A 20,448-nucleotide genomic window follows, 5' to 3' on the forward strand; every position below is an offset into this window, starting at 1 on the left:
CCTCTGCTGGATATCACCAAGCCTTCTTCCCTCCAGGTCAGCTTTGCTAGCATGCTACCTTGGCCAAATAAGCAAGAAACTGGGGTTTGGAGGCAGAGGCCTGTCCTGAGCATCCCCAGGAAGCCCCCTACATCACTCCCCATGAGGAGGGGAATCGTACAGGCTGCCAAGTTTCCTGCCGGGCCTCATGAGGGCCTGCAGAGTCCACTTACTCGCTGCAGTGCACATAGCGCATGATCATCTCAGATCTATGGTCAGAAGGGATGGTGGCCATGCTTGCCACACATCAACCCTCAAGTGATTAGAAGCTCCTGGTCACCTCTGACTCCAGCTGTGTTTACAGAGACCTCTTGATACAGAGGTGCTTGGGAACGTGAAGCTCTAACCCAGCATCTGTCCCCAGGTGTTCCAAAGGAAGGCACTACTCATCCAGCTTGACCAGCTGCAGCTGGAAGGTTGTCCAGGAGTAGGAGGCCCAATACCTCCTGAAACAGCTAGAATAAAATCCATAAAGAGTTTTATCCATATAAATATCGAATCCTTTCTGAATTCTACTGAATTCTTGGTCTCAATTATTTATGTGCTGCAAGAAAAAGTAAGTTCCACCTTTGTCAGATGTTTTGTTTCAGTTGGAAACCTTGCGCTACGTAAAAATACACACAGGAATGCCTGGTTTACTTCTCTGTGCTTCTACGTTTATATACTTCTGTCACGTTCCTTTTTATTATTCTTCACTCTAACTACAGACGCATAATCTTTTCAGTCTCTCCGTAGCGCTAAGCATTTTCATCACCTTTTTCTACTAAATATTTTGTAGCACGGTGACCGGAAACGAACACATATGATATTTTATTTTTAAGGGCTGAGGCCAGCCCAGCAGAGAATCGCACATCTTCCAGCCATAGGGAGCCAGCGGGTCCCCGTGTGCAGGAGCCTCCTATAGTCACCTCGAGCGGCGGAGGAAGCGACACCGCAAAATTCACAACTGCTGGAGCGGTTGTGCACTCCAGCACCATGCCAGCCAACGTCAGCTGTGGTAACGCAGATGAAAAGGCATGAAACCCCGTTCCCTGCTGGAGAACAAAGTCTCCCACTCATTCCTTCAGAAAGTTAAAGGTACTCATTTCTGAGGGACTTGTGGGGTGGGCAGATACGTTCACGGCAGTTCTCCAAAGATAGCTCAGAAATAACCTGGGAGGATCCCAGATGAAGGCTGGGTGTCTTCTTACATCTGTCTGGTCGGGGAGATGGAGTGTAAACAGTGGCACATTAGCCTAGATTAATTACAGACTGCCGGTATTTTGCTTTCATGTAGCGAACTCTGGGAACATAACACCGCTGATAATTAAATAGCGCCTTCCATCAAAAGGCTCCGAACCACCCAGCAAACCAGCCAAGCTGTTAAGGTAGGGCTGCCGGAGAGGGACACAGCAGAGGCTCAGAAGGACACGGGAACACAGACCACCAGTTCAGGAAACAAAACATTTCTCCCAAAATTTCAGAAAGGAACTATTGTGCCTTTTACATCACGTGCTCCACAGCAAGACCTGGGAGGATTAGCAAGAGTGCCAGGAGACCTCCGCCGGTCACACAGTTTTATATCCCCCCCAGTAAGATTGTCTCTCCTGTGACACAACACCCAATTTTATTTTTTTACTCCTGCAGCGCTGGTACAGCACTTATAAGGGGAAATATAAATCTCCTACTCAGCCTTCTGCAGCCATGGGATTTCTTTGTAGCTTTCCTACACAGAGCATGAACAAAGCCCTGGTTTTATTTAGGAGGTGACAGCCTTCATCTGAGCATGGATGAGAAAATACAGAATAAGAGATAGGTGCAAATAGAGATGAGCTCACAGCAGCAAGATTAATCTTCTGCCTCATCCCATTGTCTCCTTTCCCATACACATGCTGCTCCTCAGTCCTTTGGGACTTCGTGCTGGGGTCACCATCACAGCCCACCAGTGCAGCGTAGACACTGGGAGATGGATGAACAGACTCGCACCCTTCCCATGAGCTACATACCATCAGTGTTACCACCTCCCCTCTCCCAGCTCTTTTCCTCCTCTGTCCCTGCTCTTCCCAGACCCCAGGGCAGCTTTCCCCTTCTTCATCCCCTCACACTCAGTATCTGCAAACTGAAGGGAAGCACACAGCCACTCCTGCTGGCACAGCTGAATGAATTGCCAGTAACCCCAACTTGTCAGCTGCTCTCTCAAAGGCACCAAAACAGGAGAGCCACGTAGAAGGCAAAGAGCTGCCAGGACCTACCCGCTGCTCTATGTGCACATTCACAATGGGCAGCAGGCCTGATGAGGAGCAGCAGGCCTAAGTTTCTCCTCCCCACTGAGTCCTCTGGAAGACCAGGACTCTGCGGTTAGAGAACACAAAATCTCAAGATTTGCTGTTCTTTTCAGGATGTTTCTTACCCTGGAGTCTCAGGCCATAGGGCATGGGGAAGCACCAACACACCTGTCAGGGGGTATCCTGAGTCATAGCAGGAGAAAGGAGGGGTTTGAGGAGGAAAGAAGGAAGAGAACAAGTTACATCCAAGAGCAGTGCTTACTTTTGAAGGGTTAATTGCATATTATCATGGCTTACTTAATGACCTGAGATGGACAGGCAACATCCACCTGGCACCTTCTCACCAAATAAAGGTACCTTCATAGCATTTAGCACATGCAGGATTGCTTTCTGTGCTACTGCTAAACAAAACCCATAAGTATCCAACCCTGCAGTGCAGCAGGAGGAGCACATGGCTGTGCCTTCTGCCCATCCTGGCTGGGAAATCCTCTGCCCCCTGCCCTACCATCCCTGGTACAGCAAGGCAACCCAGCCTCAGCAGCACCCACTTGAAGAAAGGGCAGGAAAAAAACAGAGATGTAAAGCTGTCAAATGCCTACAATAATATCTGCTAGGAACGTTTCATTTACCTACCGTCTTCCAAGGGATCACTGGGCAGGCAAAAGAGCAGGACAGACACAGAACCCACAACAACAGCTGAAGTATTTCTGTTTTCCTAATACTTTGCTGTTACAGAGACAACAGACTTCAGCCGGCAGGCTCAGGTAATGGCAATCCTCTGCCCTCCCAGCTGCTCGCACCCTTAGTGCCAGGTGAAACCCATGAAGAGAAAGTGGTGCTCCACCTTGCCAAAAGTCACAAAGCCACAGATCTCAGATCTCATTCTCACAACCGAATCTTCCCAGAGACACGTGGAGTTACTTCATCGTTGTTGGTATGAAATGCACATCAGGTGGTTCAGGGACTATGGGTCAGGCAGGACTAGAAGCTGCAGATCTAAACCTTTCTAGGCACTAAGTTGTGTCTGCTCATCATGCATTTCTTGGAGGCATATGCCTCTGTCCCAGCATATCCAAAAGCCCAAGGATTGCAGTTGTCAGTGCGCTGCCAGAGCTGGAGTTCCCCCTGATATATTTAGAGCACTCAGTATCACACCAACTCCTCTACTCAGTAAGCCATGATACTTGAGCATGATATATTTTTTATTTATTTTTAAGGTGTCCTATCTAAAGAAGCTCTTGGATCTTAAATCTGGTTGCTGAACACGAAAAAGATAGTTGTTCCAGCATTATTTTGTTGCTGCAGTTAGCTTGTTTTTTATTTAGAGAGAAGGTTTTACATCTCAATTTTCAAGGACAAACTCCTGATCGAGACTAAAATTCTGGGTGAGACAACTGCACAAATGCATCTGACCCTAGGCCGAAAATAAAAGCTGGCTTCCCACTGTAGTTTCCAAGTAAACTCCACCAAATGACGCAGTGCCCCGTACTGCATTTCACAGACACTGCAGATATATTTAGTGTAGGATGCCCCTCCCAAAGCGCAGCTTAGGGCACAACTGACCAAGCAGAACCCAGACAGAAACAAGGGAAAATGAACCCAGCAAACCATTCTCAGCTCTGGTAGCGTGGCTTTTGTTTCCTTGCTTTACTGAGACAAAACCAAACCAAACCACCACCAACAAAAACAAAACGAACTTCACAAGTGGAGTTTTATTTTCAGGTCACGCAGCAAACCCAAGAACCGTAATTAGGTTCTGGAAATTAGAGGTTTAATTTATTGGTGTTGTCTAATGTTCTTTGTGTTTCCCTCCAAGCCCAAGAAGGGAACGTAGGGGACACATGCTTCTCAGGCATATTGCAAGAGGAAAGGGAGGCGGTGCTACACAAGCATCGCAGAAGAATGAACACACTGGGACTCCCCTTTAAGAGGTGTAAAACCAAGAGGCCGCTGGCAATGCTTGCAATATTTAGGTGTGTGAAGACGCACAGTGGCTGCTTTGGCAACATATAAAAGCGCCTGAGGAAGATGGAATAATACATTATCACAGATTGGAAATTAAACAAGAAATGAAGCCAAAACCCAACCACAAGGTTGCACAAACAGGAGAATCCAGACAATACCCTTATCCCACAGCTTTCCCTAACAAAGGTGATTCTTCTGTAAGCCTTTGGGAACCTTTGTGTTGAAAGATGAACTTTCCGTTCAGAGCTAGGCTAAGCAGAGTGAGATTCATTAGGCAGACCTCGGTGCAAAGCACAAAGCAATTTCCCTTATTGTTTTCCTCAACCCCAGATGGGAGGAGGTTGGATGGGGCCAGGGAAGGTTCATGGCTGTGAAAAGACTTAAATGTCTGAATGGTACCACAAGCACAAAGACAAAAAGATTTCTCAGGGCTGCACTGCTTCATTCTCCTGCGGCAATTTCAAGAGGTTGAGCAGAGTAGCTGTCTCCCAGATTTCCCAATCTTTCTTCCTTTTCCCCTGAACCAGTGCTCTCACTCTCAGCTTCTTTTCCATGGCCTTCCTTCAGTCTAGAAATGCCCTAATACAGCTCCCAGAACATTATTTGTGCCCCAGGCCAGCCGACAAAGAAGGAAGTCTATTATTTAAAGAGATGCAGAGAGGAACTAGGGTGTGATCTTAATCACTGACCCTAGGGTATCCTAGAGCCCAGGATCACAATGTGCTGAGGCATGAATAACTGCTCCTGTGGGGAAAGTTGGGCACTTTGGCCATACCTGACAATGATCCAAGAGTTAACCTGGTTTAGAAGTCTTTTTGCACATAGGTGTCCCGTTTCATGGTCACACGACCACAAAGAAGAATAATAGCTTGCAGCATACAACTTGATGAAACCTCTTATTCTTCTCAGATTTTTGAAAAGCAGTGAGATCTTTCTCTGATTTGAGATAAACAATTGTTCACAAGAACTCCTGCAAATATTTCCTGTCCCACAGACTGTATACACACTGCTGAAAATGCCTGATACCTGAACACACCAGTGTAACAGATGTGGCTTCTTATGCCTGAATAGATGAGAACAACTCCTAGAAATGAATCGAGGACGAGAATATTCCAAGTGAAGATGGCAAAACGTAGGTCCCTTCAATAGCGTTTGCTAATGGTAGTTATGAGCATTTCTGTTATTAAAATCCTGTTAGAATATTCACAAAGAGCACGGAAGAGTCTCCAATCACAGTAAAACGCCACTCTAAATACTGGCCAAAATTAGAAGAAAAGTTAAAACATTCACCTGGCTCATCACCCTTCCCGTGATGTAATGTTTGTAGCAGGCCCGCCAAGGCAATCCACAGGGGAAGCTGCCGTGAGAACCGCTCTCTTCCCCTTCAAGAACATGTCTCCCGCTCGTTTAGACTAATTGATTTCACACACAGTTGTTTATGTGTGTGGCCTCCCTTGATTTTCTCAGCTCTCTTGGCTCCAAACAAAACAGCTTAGGGACATGGATGGAGCCAGTTGCGTTTTGGAGATAACGCCTCAAAGCCAAACAGAAAAAGACATTTCTTGGTTCAGAAACTTTCTCTGGATTACACTTTGAGGCAACTTTACAAAAGCACGCTTCTGGGGAACACCATAAAACTGCTTCAGAAACAGCGTGCAGAGCCCAGAAAACATTCCCCTATGATGGAAAGGGGAAAAAGTAATTTCTGAGCAGGAAGATGTATGGCAGCTTGCTGGATATCAAACAACAGACAATCAAGTAGCTCTCATGTTTTCAAACATCCTGATGTCACATGAGAGCGTGTAGCTGTGCCGAAAGAGCATCAGAGTTCTGCTTTGTGCATGGATTCTGTATCAGGAAGCAGTGCAGTGAACTACCAAACACTGGTTAGAAAGGAGAATTTATCTTGGGCAAGAAATCTGGATATTAATTTGAAAGCACAACACAGAGTAAGGAAGATTAACTGCCCTCAGCCTCTCCAGACCAGCCATGTGGACGCGCCGCAGATTCAATCTGCAGTGAATTACAAGTCATCACACACAAAGTATTGAAGTAGCCAGCCAGCAAAACCAGTGGAAATATACTTTTGTGGATCTGGTCAGAGAATGGAATCTCTGTTCCCCAGGAAGGTCTGGGATTTCAGCATTTGCCTTCATCCCAAGGAAGGATGAAAGGTCAAAATATTATACTACTTTGTGCCATGAACAATTCCAAACGCTTTTGATTTGAAAATGCAGGGGAAAAAAGCATTGCTGATAGAAACAAAACATTGAACACAGAACAGTTGTAAAACAAGAGATTTCAGTATGTTGATCTGAAATTGAAACTCCTGTTTCAGGTTTCAACTTCAAATGACACTAAGTCTGAGCGGCAATTGGAAACAGAAATCATTAGGTTTTGAAACATCACTATGAAAAAAACGTTTTCCTTCTGAAAATTTCACTGTACACTAAAGCATGTCTTCTAGTGAAACCTATTCATTTTACCAGCTCCATGTTTGTTCCTGTTGCCTGCTTGAGGAGTGGGCATGTGCTCCAAGGATATGGATGTCCCCAGTGTCAGTATGCCCACTGGGATACACAAGGAACCAGTTGTGGTTGTCCTCTGTGAGGAACTAGTACGCCATCACCTACACATTAGACTCAGTCATTTCCTACTCTGATACATTACAAAGAATTACAGATTTTAACTTCAAGGAAAGACTGCAGTGTTGGGTGAGCACTGGACAAACAGAACCCCACTTTTACACACAGGTGATGGGGAGGATTTGTGGACAGCCCTAGAAGCCCCACAGAGCAACACATCTTATTTAGCATGCTCGATTACAGAACACTGTCCCATAATCTGCTTTGCAAAATCTTGGAGAGGAAAAGGCAAATGGTAGTTTGGAAACATAATATTACCTCTTAACACTTGCTGCTTATTTAATATTGATTCTTTGCAGAAAGAAAAAAAAAAAACAAAAAAAAAACAACAACACACACACACAACACAACAAAACAAAACAAAACAAAACAAAAAACAAAAAACCACCCAAAACAGAACAAGATCTGAACTGAAACTCCAAGAATCCTCAACATTTCTGAAGATGTCTTTAAGCAAACATAAAACCAACAGCAGTATCTGCCCTGTGCAGAAATAACCATTTTTTTCTGAAGAAGTGGGACAAGGAGAGAAAGCAGTACAGCACAAACACAGGGTTGTGAAGTTCAACCAAAAAGGCACCCGCACCACTAATGTCTGGTTTTCCTAACAAATGGGATGAGGAGCATGAGCCTGCAAGTCTGCACTGCATTAACACCACACAGTGAGTCGATCTATGGCAACTACAGGCACGGGACATCAAGTTACAAGTCAGCAAGTTAGTCTGGACGAACACTAGTACGTGCTGAGGTATACTGAGAGAAAGCACTACCAAGGAAAAGAGTGATCAAGTGATAAATTTAACACTCTTGGCACCAAAAGTCAGAGGCTCCTGCCCACTCGGGCAGAGGAGATGAAGGGATAAGCAAAGCTCAGTGAGAAAGCGATTTCAATGACAACAGCACTCAGCAGGGCAGCAACATCTGCCTCAGATCCAAATGGGGATTGGATTTTGTGAAAGCAACTCCATGGCTTTCAACACCAGATCAGACCTGCTCTGCTGACAGACCTTCTGGGTCACAGTCCATGACTTGGGAATGGGTATCGCTTGAGGGCTCTTTTAGTCACACAGGGGATCCTCCTCCTGGGCCTCCCTCATCCCTGCACACGTCCTCTTCCTCACAGGTTTGATGGATAATCCAAAGAGGGGTTGGGGCTCAGTGAAATGGACACTTCTTTTACCAGGAGGAAGAATGGGCTGTGCAGGAGCCTGCAGAGGTGGGAGGCAAAGCGCTTCATTCCTCCATGCTGCGATGGTGAGTGGTACTCAGCCACCTTCCATCTGCTCAACTTGGGGGTGACTGCATGAAGAGTGAGGTTCATCAACCCAGATCTCACACAAGTTCACAGAAAGTGGCAAGGAACTGAAAGAGCCTTATCTCTAATGTATTTAAAATACATTTCCTAGTTTGGCTTTGACCATAAGCCAAAGTCAGACTTAATTAAAACAAACTAACTTTGTCTAAATGTAACTACTTTTCCTATTGCTCACAGCTTGGTTTTAGGCTTGACTTCAAGCATCGTCTTGCACCTAACTAAGGCCTGGTCTAGACTACTATCAAGATACCCCACAAACTTTATTAGTTTGTAGAGTTAAAAAAAAAAGAAAACAACAAACAACCTATGCCTCCCAACACCCCAGATAACACCGCCGTTCTGCCATGGACCCCAGCAGGCACTGTTACTGCTCCCATTTGTGTTCCTGGAAGGTGTCACAGACAGGCAGACAGTGCCAGTGCTGCTCGGCCACGGATGAGAGCTAACAAGAGCGGTCAAGTGCAGACAGAGGCTCATGGGAGTCAACTGTTCCCTGTAGGTGAGTCTGACCTTAAATGGCACCATTTTATTTGAAAATACAGAAGTTCTACAAGCTTAGTGAACAAAAATATGTGGTTGTTAAGTGCAGTAGGTTCCTATGCTTTTGGGGTGCCACTTGCAGTTACACAGACTCATAGATCATCTCTGTGAGCTGTGCAGAAAACAACTGGCTCAGAAACCTTTCAGGATTGCACAGGCCCCTTGGAAAGCAGCAGAGATGCTGAAAGAGCCTGAGCAGCTACAATAAAAACTGCACATAAACAGCGCTGCTCTCACCAAGCTCACCCAGCTGAAAACTTTCTTGCCATTAATAAAAAAAAAAAATTATTAGAAGTTCATTCTGTCCTTTGGCAAAACTCCCAAACAGCTTGTTAAGAATAGGTGGAAACGGGGAATAGTTATAAAAACAGAGGAGAAATTGTGACAGGGATTTGGTTGCAATTCACACGAGCACTAACTCAGCTCTACCTGCGTGGTGGGCCGTGAAGCTCTGCAGGTGGAACAACAGCTGCAGTCACACACAGGGCAGCAGATGTCAGTGGGAAATCTGGTTTGCGCACACTTTACGCTGGAGCAAGAAGTGATATCCTGATTCAAAACCAGAGGTCTCCCCTACAGCATTCATGGTAATGGGGTTACCTCATGAATACGTGCATCACCTCAATCCAGGACCATAAAATTCCAGTTTGTTTGTTAGTTACACATAGCTGGGTAGAACCAATGGTGATGACAGCCTCCAGGTATCCAAACCTTCCCAGCTCTGACACAGAAATGATAACAGCAATGTATTTACTAAACAAAACCCTAGCATTCTGCTGCATCCAATCTTTATGGTAACTATAGCAAGTCTGTACCACTGAACATAATCGGGAAAACTCTAAACTGCTCTACCTGTAAAAAGAGAAGGAGAAAAGGGACTTCATTTTCTTTTGCACAGTATCAGTTTTTTATGACTGCAGCCAACTCTGGAGTACTTAGGAATGCCCCAGAGACTAATGAACCTGACAGCCACAAAATGATATCTTCTGAAAAATGTTCTATTAATGGCGTACTTGGGCTCACACGTTTTTCCCGTCGTCCTTTGATGTGTAACAAAGCTCAGAGAGGTTTTAACAGCTAAGTGAGGATACGCTCGGTTTATTTGCTTTAGAACCAACTTGTGCATAACAGAGGTGCTACAGTGTTCCAGGACTCTGTGGAACAATGATACTGAGACAGCCAAGAAACAGCCAAGAGAACAACTGGAAGATGAATTTAGGAAGAACACTGGAGCATCAGTATTGGTGTGACTGCTATTAACCCTTTGCCTTTAGGAACATTTAAAACAATAGCCTAAACACGTGCTCTACCCAACAACTTCAGTCTCCTTCATCTCTAAAGCTTAGAAAAAGTATACTCTCTTCTCCCCAAATCCTTCAAAATAAACTACAACTTAAGCTTTATATATTAAAAAAACCAAACTTTTATGTATAAACTTCATATGTAAATATATAAACGCTGTTCTCCTTCTCCTAAGAGAAAAACTGTCAAACTCTTCAAGCTTTTTTATGACCCAGTGAAAACCAAAAGTTGCGCGCAAACCCTTTTTTGAAGTCCCTGCATGCAACAGTGCCACAAGCTCTCCAGCCACAGCTGATGCCCATCAAGCAAGATTCACCCTATTGGAGCATCCCTGCTAGAGACCTACAGAATGCATTATTTTATCCGGTTTTGTTTTTCCTAATGCCATTCCAGCTCCTGAGACAAAGGCTTTCAAAACTGTCTCGTCACTTTGAGTAATCAATTCCAGACTGCTTAAGCCTGCCCAAGTGTCAGAGTGAGCTGAACCCTGGAAAAAAAAAATCAAGACCTTTGACAGCATTTCAAGTTGGATGCCCCAAATCACTAGTCACTGCTGAGAACCTTGGCCTTCGATACCCTTCCTCTGAATACAAGGGTATTAAACAGAAGGCCACCGGCTTAGCTCAAAGAGTGACAGAGGAGGCCAGGATTCAAACCATCCCTCTCATGTGGTAGACCACAGCATTAACTGCACGACAACCAGGCATGCCCGGAAAAGCAGAGATCAATTAGGGGTCTCTTGCAGGGATATGCAGGACACTACTGGTCTGATCCTGCCGTTTTTATTTAGACAAATAAGGCTGCCAGGTTGGGCCATATTTACTGTACCAGATTCTGAAACTCTACAGAAAGTTAATTCTGCCCAGCCCAACAGAAATAGGAATGCTTCCTATCCTCAGCTTTGCCCTCTCGCCAGCTCTTTTGAAGCCAAGGTGCACATCGGAAGGCTCCCAAACAAACTGGGACCAGCGCCAGCCCAGGGAAGCCCATTTCTATACAAAGCAGAGTAAGGGAGACACATCCAGCAGGAAGGACCTACAGACTAATGCCGGGTCCAGCAGCACTGCGAGAGGCACAGTCCCTTTAGAGACAGCCATGGAGCTCTTCATCGTGTTGGGAATCCCTCTGGAATTGATCACAGCCAGGGTGAAAATGGCTGTAGGCTGTAACGAGACAAGGGGAGATGGCCCAAAGCCCACTGCAGCGTAAATAGGGCAGGAAAGAACATCTGGAGATGACAGAGCCAGAGACCCTCCAGCCCTGAGGGCTCTGAGGTCCCTTTTTTGCACAGCCAGTTTTAAAAATAAAGTCAGAATCAGGGAGGACAAGCTGCCCAGGACCTAGAAAGAACCAGAGCCTGCCGGAGAGAAGTACTGAGCAGCAAACCACGGGCCCAAGGCAGCCAGGAAACACTGCAGCATGAGCCAGACCCGCAGCTCAGCCACAAGAGAGCAGGTTGGCTTTGGAAGGATGAAGCCAGCCAGGGAGTTAAATTTAGACAGGTAAACAGAGCAAGGGGAAGAGACAGGGTTCACACAGCTCCTGCCGACTGCCTGTGCCCAGGCCTGGGGAGGGCACCCCAATAAATGTGCAGGGTGCAACCACAGGCAGGAGTGCCGCCACGTGGGCGTCCCGCAGGGACGTGTGTGTGGGCTGCAGTCCCATGAGCTGGGCCCAGACACATGTGAGGTAGTGCACAGACAGAAGGTACCAGAGAGAAAGCAAGGAGAAGGCCACAGTGATGGTGTGGTGCCAGAGCCCTGCTGAGCAACCATGCTGAGGGAGAAGGGCGTGAAGGAAGAGGCTTGGTGATTGCTTGTGACACTTAATGAAAGAAGGAGTTAAAGTCTTGCAAACTCAGCCAAATTTTAACTTGAGTCTTCCCGGCCCAGAGGACTCAAGGGGATATTCAGCACTGCCTTCCTCCAGCTGTCTGCAGCCTCACTGCAAGTCATCAAACTCCACGGCGTGTTTTACAGCGTCCAAGGACAAGTGAAGGATCCCCACAGACGGGCAGGCTGCAGCGTACAGCGGTCTCGGCTTGCAAAGCACTTCTGTGAAGAAAGGCTGCATAATTACAAGGGACGTGAGAGCATCCCTACTTTCCGAGACAGCTGCACTGAGAAGCAGCAATCTGCTTTCAGTGACCCTGCTGCTCTGCCTCCCTCGCAGTGGAGGAAGATTTGCGTAAGCTTTGTCAATCCGCACACCAAACCTCCAAGGGGCACGGATCGCGTGGCCCAGTCCTGCCACGATTCTGTATGCACACTTCTATCCAGCTATCTCTGCAGCCAGCCCCATCACTCATGCCTGAAATAAAGTGTGTTGTCCAAAAAGATAGCGAGTCTTTATTTGAGGATTTTAAGAGCTAACATTTCCTTTGGCAGTTTCTTCCAATGGCTAATCACCCTGCTGTTAAACACGCTGCCTAGTGCTAACATGAATGCACGTAGCCAAAACATCCATCCACGCGCTGCTGTGCACTGCTCTCTCCCTGAATCAAAAAGCTCTCCTACTACCAGCCCATTCCTACCAATGAATGCACTTGGGTATTGCATCAGTCCACCTCCCAGTTCTCCCTCTGAAATGCTACTTAGGTCCACATTCCTTAAATCTCCCATTAGAAAGGATTGTTTCCAGTCCAGAAACAACTCCCGTGACTCCCCTTTGCACCACCTTCAACATTAATGAAGCTGTATCCCTTATACAGCAAGCTAACATCCCTTCCTCTGTAAAAAATGGAAGCCCATCACAGACTGGGCAGTCATACGTGACAACATGCCTTGGCTATCCACGTCCTGATTTAGAAAGTACTGCGCTTGAAAGTCTTTCTGAAACACTTCTTATGTGCGTATCCAATTAATTTTGAAATGATGAAATGGTTTTCACTAGAACTTCAATCAGCCATTAGGAAAAACTTCTGAACAGAAACAATTTATATTCATTTAAATGAGCGATCGTGCAGTTTTCAGAAAAGCCTGGCTCCCTGCACGCCTCGAAACCCAAGCCCGACATCTTCGAGACAAAAGACTCAAGATCTAAAGCAGACCAGGAACACGGAAACCTACTGAGCTAGGAAAAAAGAACGCTGAAGGTGATCCCACTGACTTCTTTGGGTTTTAAACTTCACAGCATTTGATAGCCTGCTAAGTGCCCGAGCTTCTGGAAACTTCAGTACACGAGTGGGAATTTTTTCTTTAAGAAGCTGTTCCTGGTCTTCGAAGAAAAAGTCTTGAAAAGACTTTTCAATGACTTAACACCTAAAAAAAAAAAAAAGTAAGAAAAAAACAACCTTCTAGACTTGGCACTTCCAAGACTTCAATTTTTTCAAATGATCTCGTGAATTTTTGCAGGTTGGAAGGGAAGGGGCTGAGAGAGAAGACTGTCAGTGGTGGGAGCCAGCAGCAACAATTTCAGCTTCAACGTGCCCCAAAAAGAGGCTGGTAACACACACAAGATCGTTTTAGCTTTGCATACAATAGAGACTGGGAAAAGGACACAGGGACTGCTTACAGCTGCCAGGAAGAGATGCAAACCAATCCCCAAGTCACCAAATGAGCTGGGGGTAGCCATTCAATTCCTAAAGGAAGGAATCTCTTCATGACACTCCTGGGCACAGAGCGTGAGTGAGAGATGGAGCCCGGGAGCTCAGGAAATCCACAGCTGGGCCACAGCCAGCTTGCCTGTCCAACTCTACCTCCTACCCTCAGCTGGCAGGCAAACCTCTTGCTTTTCCCCTCATATTCTTGGCTGATTTCTTGAAAGAAGGAGGAAAAAAAAAAAAAGGAGTGATCAGGCTAGTCTTGCTGCCACACATGGTGGCTTATTCCACACTTCGGATGCTTGGAGCAAAAAAACTCCACCTGAACTCCTTCAGCGCTCAACCTTCACTTTGTACAAATCCATGTGTCCATGGATGGGACACAGGCATAAGAGGAATTTGGCCCTCCACTGAACTTCAAGAAAGTCCTCAGCAAGAAAAAGCACTCTATGTGTAGCATAGCCAGGAGAAGAGGTACAAGGGCAAAAGGCAGCCCCAGAAATGTGGTTGAGCACACTGTCAGAAACGCGCACTTGAGGAATGTGATGGACGTGCACCAGTTTCTGTCTACCAAGAAAAATGAAACAGTAACATAAATACTGGTCCATGTGTGAGTGACAGCAGCGCTCTGACACAAACAGGTGAGTACGTGGGTGCAGACAACAGAGCAAGCGTGACAGTGAACACTTGCTGGAGTGCATTAGGAGGCAGGAAAAAGTTGCACAGGGAGCATGACAAGGATGCTCAACTGGTGGCAAAAGAAAAACGCAAAGAACACGGGGCAACAAAGTGTCACAGCACACCAGAACATGTTTGGGGAAGTTCTTCTGCCTATACCACTACAAACGAAGTACTGCACCACGATTCCCAGATCAAATTTTGTACAACAGCGTGCTTGTCATAAGCTCAGCTGCAAAGCTGGCCGTGACACCAGATGCCCCACTGCTCCTTGTGCACGTCTCCAGGGCACGATCACCATCTCCCGCGCTGCTGCCCAAGTCGAGGCCCACGGGCCAGAGCGGCAGCGTGGGCACGGGACCTCATCCCAGAGGAACACCCCTTCTCCTCTGGGACTACCGCCCACCTTACCGGGGTACACCTGCTTTGCCAGTCCCGCCCGTCGCATCACCGAGGAGCGTCCCTCACTGGAGACAGAAGCAGCGGCCCCGCGCCCGGCCCGCCTCTCTCCCACCGCCGCGGTGCCCGGCCCTTTTCCCCGACCCTCCGTGCCGGGTCGAGGGGCGCCGGAGATCCCCGGCCGTCCGCAGCCCGCGCCCCGCTCGGCGCCCCTCGACGGCCCCTTCCCCGCTGCCGGAGCAGCGCGGCGCTGCGTCCGTCCGAGGGGCGGGGTGGGGGGAAGGATCGCGGGGCTGCCGAGGGCGGGCGGCGAAAGGCGCTGCCGCGCTCGGGGCTGCCGGAGCGTGGCGACCCCCGGCGCCGCCTCCCTCCGTGGACGGGACGGGAGCGGCCCGCGGAGCCGCGCAGCCCGGCAGCGGGATGCCTCCCTCCCCGCCCTCCTCCTCCTCCTTCTCCCTGCCCCGCCGCCGGCCGGGGCCGCCTCCTACCTGCATCTCTCCGGCGCCGTGTCCCCGGGCGGCGGCGGCAGGTGAGAGGGTGCCCGCGGCGGGCGCGGGGCCCCGCATCCCCCGCGGCGGCGGTCGGAGACCGCTTGGGGACGCACCTGCCCCGGGGGCCGCGGCCCCCGCGCCGCGCTGAGCCCCCGCCGGCGACGAGAGGGGAGCGGGGGGCGGCTCCCGGCGCTGCCCTCTCCGGTGGCGCGGAGTTGCGGGATCGGCGGCTCCGAAGGCGACTCCCGGCCGAAGTTGGCGGCGGCGAGTGCGGGGCCCGGGAGGTGCCGGCGGATCCCGGGGGCTCCGGCCGCCTCCGCCCCGCCTCCCCCCGCCCCGCTCCCGCCCCCTGCGCCCGCCCCGCCGCGGGCACCGCCGCCGTCGGCGGGAAGGGGACGGGCGGCGGGGTGGGGGCCGGCCCCGGGGCGCCACCGGTGGGGAGCTCCGCGCCGACGGCCCGGAGTGATGGAATAGGACGGGGGGGACCCCCCCGGGGCATGAGGCCGCCCGCGGGTCGCTGCCGCCGTAGCTTTTGCCTGGGTACGCGGACAGCCGCCCATGGGGTACCCGCCGCGAGCTGTCGGCGGGGCTGGCACCCGGTGTGCAAAGCCACCCCGTGCCCGCATCGCTGGAATCACGTCGACGGACTCTCCTCCTCCTCTGCACCCGTTAATCTCTGCAAATTCACGGCCAGATTCTGGTTTGCCCTGATGGGAGCAAGGGGTGGCCAAGGGGGGTGTGCAGGATCACCACATCCTGACACGGGGATCGCCGAGCACAGTGCCCAGCTCTTGGTGTGGCTGGGATGTGAGCGCACACACTGCGAGTTATTTGCTTGGCCCCTGAGCTGGGTGGCAGCCCAACGGCTGTGCAGAAGCAGGACTTACACTTGTTGCATTGGGATCCCTATCTCAGGGCCCCATGATGTCTGCAATCCAAAGCCTCTGTGCAGCGGGAGCTGCAGAGCCTGGCACGAAGCACAAGGAGCAGCCAAGCCAGGCCTGTGCCTCTCACAGCCACGTGCAGGTGGGCGTCACGATGGAGTCGTCTGGCCCACGCTTGGATTGTGCTGCTCCAGCCACGTACCCGTGCACGAGCATCTGTTTGCAGACAGCCCAAGGTTCTGTGTGTGTTCACAGTGGGAACGTTCACGTGAGCATTTGGAGAAGAGCAGGTGAGGGCTGGGGCGCAGGATGAACGGTGCTGCTAATTGCAGGCTCACCGTGTCTTAATTTACAAGCAGCCATTCCCATCACAGCAGTCATTAGAGATACTTTCTTTTAAAGTGAGCAGGAGAGTAGAGGAGGTGCAGCTGGAGGTAAACAGTAACCTGGTGCTTGTGGCAGGAAATAAGGACCCATTGTCCCCGGCACTACGTAACCAGGAAGATAATAGCTGGGATAGCAAATACCAACTAATTAGGGGGGAAACGCAGCCCTGAAATTGCAGCTGGCTGCAGGAAATGTTGGGTGCCAGCTTTTATCCCTCCAAAGGTGAAACTGTTTTATGGTGCTCTTCTTTCAGCTTTGCATGTTCGGGCTTCAGAGAGCAGATGTGGCCAGGTGCTGCCTGGGGAACCACTGAACTGTGGGGTCCTGCTTGGGGCTGGGGTGACTATAGGTGTGAGGAGGAGCATCCCAACCTGAGGCACGGTGACAGGTGGCTTGCTCTGTTGAATGAGCCTTTGGTATGATGCCACTGAAGTGGCACTGCTCCATGTCCTGTGGTACCTCAGGGCTAGAGGTGACAGGAGGAAACGGCAGAGGACTGCATAACCAGCAGTAGGGACAGAGAAGCAGGACTGGGTACACAAGCTCCTTAAAACCTTACTCAGAAAGATCTCGGCTTATTGAATGCCCAAGGAAGATTGGACTTCCATGGATGAGTTGGTCACAAGTCCTTGTGGGGATGGGCAAGGAGAGGAGACCACCCAGGGCTTTACATTGTCTTCTCAGCTGAAGTATCTGTAATAATTTTCTTTCGAGTAGAGTGGTTGGCTGCCTTCTTTTCATCTAGTTTCCCCCTAAAATGTGCTTTATCCAGAACTCCAACCCACCACAGGGAAGATAGAAGAGACATGTGGACGTGGTCAGGGCTGCTCCTCACTGGGCACAGCGAGGGGCAACAGCTGCCAGCAGGAGGGGATCCTGTGCAGCCCCAGTTGTCGTCCAGATGTTCTTTGCAAGATGTCGTGATGTGATTAAGCCTCATTGATTTAATGGTGAGTTGTGTCCACAACTGGAACTGGTTGTGGTTTGAACTTTACAGTCAGAGTCTCAGATGTGACTAATGGTGGGAGACAGTGTCACGGCACACCAGGGAAGATGCTACATCTGATCCATTGCAAAAAAATGGCTCTTCAGAAGCAGGAGACCTTATCATCAGAAAGTAACGTGGCTCCAACTTTTCATAATGTAGATGTCATCCCAGTCTAGCATTTGTCATCCTCGTAAGCCCTCATTTCTTTTTGTGTTTCTTCTGGCTTTAAGTTGTACCAGGGAAGGTTTGGGTTGGATGTTAGGAAAAGCTTGTCCAGGAGAGTGGTGATGCATTGGCATGGGCTGCCCAGGGAGGTGGTGGAGTCACCATTCCTGGAGGTGTTCAAAAGCCATGTGGATGTGGCACTGAAGGACATGGTTAGTGGGAGTAGTGGGGATGGGCTGATAGTTGCTCCAGATGAGATTAGAGGTAATTTCCAGCCTTAATGATTCTGTCCCTGTTGCCTCTGCGCAATAAACTTCCACATAGTCATCTCTGCATGCAGTGGAGTCCAACCACATGCCCATTCCATGTCACCTTTCAAGGGGTTTCTGCTGCTACTTCTTCCATCAGGATGGACACTTTTTGTCCTTTTATGAGCCTCACGCTCCTGTGGTGGTTTTAGTGGCAGTGGTAGGAGCAAGCCGAAGTGGGTGAATTTGTTTGGAGGAGCTGAACAAATTTCCAGCAGTGAGACTTTTATGAATCCAGGTGGAATTCACAGAATACACATCTGGAAATGAAAAAAAAAACATATCTCCAGCTTCTGCCAAAGGAGGGCTTGTTCCAGGCGGGTTACCTGATCTGACCTGCCTCACAGGTGTGAAAACCTTCATTGACCCACCCCATGTTCTCTGCCTGCCCCTGCAAACCCCAAAGGAAACCACCACCTTATTCCCAGCCACTGCCCTTGTGGGAAGCAGCCAGTTTCCTCGAGGCATAAAGCTCATGACCTGAGAATTTGTGGCACTCCACAAAAGGAAATATAGACTAAACTTCTGAAACGTTTTCTCATGTTGATGTCTTTCAAGCTGTGGAATCGTCTCCCCCAGGGACACATGGATGCTCCAGTCCTTGAGTCAGTGAGACAGGACAGGACAGAGCACGGGGGTATGCATGGTTGGGAACCGTTCTGCCCCGTCCCTGGGAGACACAATGCGGGGGGTGAGAGGAAATAAATTAGATGACTTGAATCATTTCCAGCTCTAATTGCTATGATTGTGCAGTAGTTTTCCCAGCCCCAAGTATAACATTAACTATCGAAGTACGATTTCACCCATGGTCAATTAAACCATCACCAAGTCAAATCCATCCAGGATTCAGGGACACCCTGCACTGACCAGAGGTGGGAGCCAAGCAGGGTGTCCATGGTGTGGACAGAAGCTGCTGCCATCAGAGACGGGTGCCCCATACACACTCTTCCCCTGCACTGGCCCGGAGGGTAATGCAGCAACCACACAATGCGTGTTTGCCTTCCCTTACCTTGGTGATGCACTCAGAGTATCCCGGGAAGTAATTCCCACATCTGGTGGTGCTGCTGGTGGCTGGACTTCTCTGAGGACAGACAGAGACAGCCAGCAATGCAATCCACAGGGATTTGAAGGACAATCATACCCAGGTGGACCTGGTGGCTACAGAGTGTGAAGCCCTGACTCGCTGCCACCATGTAACCCAGCAGCCAGGCTGGGAGAGCACACAGGGTTCATGCTGCCTCGCTCAGTGCTTTAATCATTACTCCGGCGCTCCCAGCAGTGGGTTCCAGGGACTCAGCAAGTTAAAGTGTAACTGCCCTCCTCGGTGGCCCCCAGCCAGTAGCTCCTGCCAGCAGGACTGGCCTTCCACACAAGTCCTATCAGCTCCCAGCTCTGGTAGGCAGAGATGCAGGGCAGGCCCAGCCCTGTGGCATCAGGGTAAGGTCCTTGTGGTACCTTGAGGGCTGACCAGGACCATGTCAGGTTTTACCCCATCCCTCCCTCCTTTTGGCCAGGTGAATGCTGTTCCCATGGCAGGAAGATGGGAGATGCCCCTTGCAGGCCTGGGAGCCACAGGGATGTGAAGGAGTCGTACCTATGTGGACCTGGTGGCTGCAGTGTGTGAAGCCCTGACTCGCTGCCTCATGATTAGTGGGGGCTCAGGCCCCCAGCCATAGCCAGACAGTGAGGTAATCTGCCCCGGCCCACTCCTCTCACACCAAGGCTCTCAGTCGCTTCTGCTTGGCTTAGACCCCGAGGCGAAGAGTTGTACATCCTCTCCAAAATTTTTATCGGCATGAGTTATGACATCTCTGGATATTCTTGTTGTCTGTTGAAATGGCTGATCCCTTCCTCAAGCCTTACTTAATTCTTGGCCTCAGCTGCTTCCTGTGGTAATGAGCTCTGCAGCATAATTAAACATGGTCTGTGATAGCAACTGCACCACTGGCTTCAGCAGGGGCAGCAGTGCTCGCCTCCCTGCGAGGTCCTACATCAAGATCAGTGGTGTGATGCTGAAGTCCTGCAACTCCAGTGAGACATCCTGTGAGGCTTTGCTACAGACAAAGGGACCCTGCAGCCCCTGTCAATTGTCATGCATCCTTCTGCAGTTCGCCACTTGCTAGTGGCACAGCAGGAGCTCCCTCCCTTCACAATTTCTTTGTCCCCTCATATTCTCACCAGGATAAATGCTGCTGAATAACCACAGATTGAGGAGGAAGCATACTGCCTGTACATTTTGTCCATTTTCCTATGTACCACACAGAGCAAGTGGGCTCACACCAATAGGGAGAGGCCAAGGTTGGGGCTAATGGAGGCAACCCCTCTCCCTGCCTGGCCCTAGGACCCATCTCAGCCCCTGGTGGCTGTTTTCAGTCCAAATCCCTGGGTTCCCCACTCTGACGCTGCAGGGACATTTCCTTTCCACAGGGATCTCCCACGTATGTACTGGAAATGACTGGAAGATCAGCTGGCACCCTTGTCCTCCCCAGCTGCTCCCTTGCCTCTCCACATTGCCACAGGCACTTGGTGATGCAAGC

This window comes from Cyrtonyx montezumae, unplaced genomic scaffold (genome assembly GCF_038088225.1).
Source record: "Cyrtonyx montezumae isolate F1298 unplaced genomic scaffold, pur_monq_1.0 scaffold_3, whole genome shotgun sequence".
Taxonomy (NCBI): domain Eukaryota; kingdom Metazoa; phylum Chordata; class Aves; order Galliformes; family Odontophoridae; genus Cyrtonyx; species Cyrtonyx montezumae.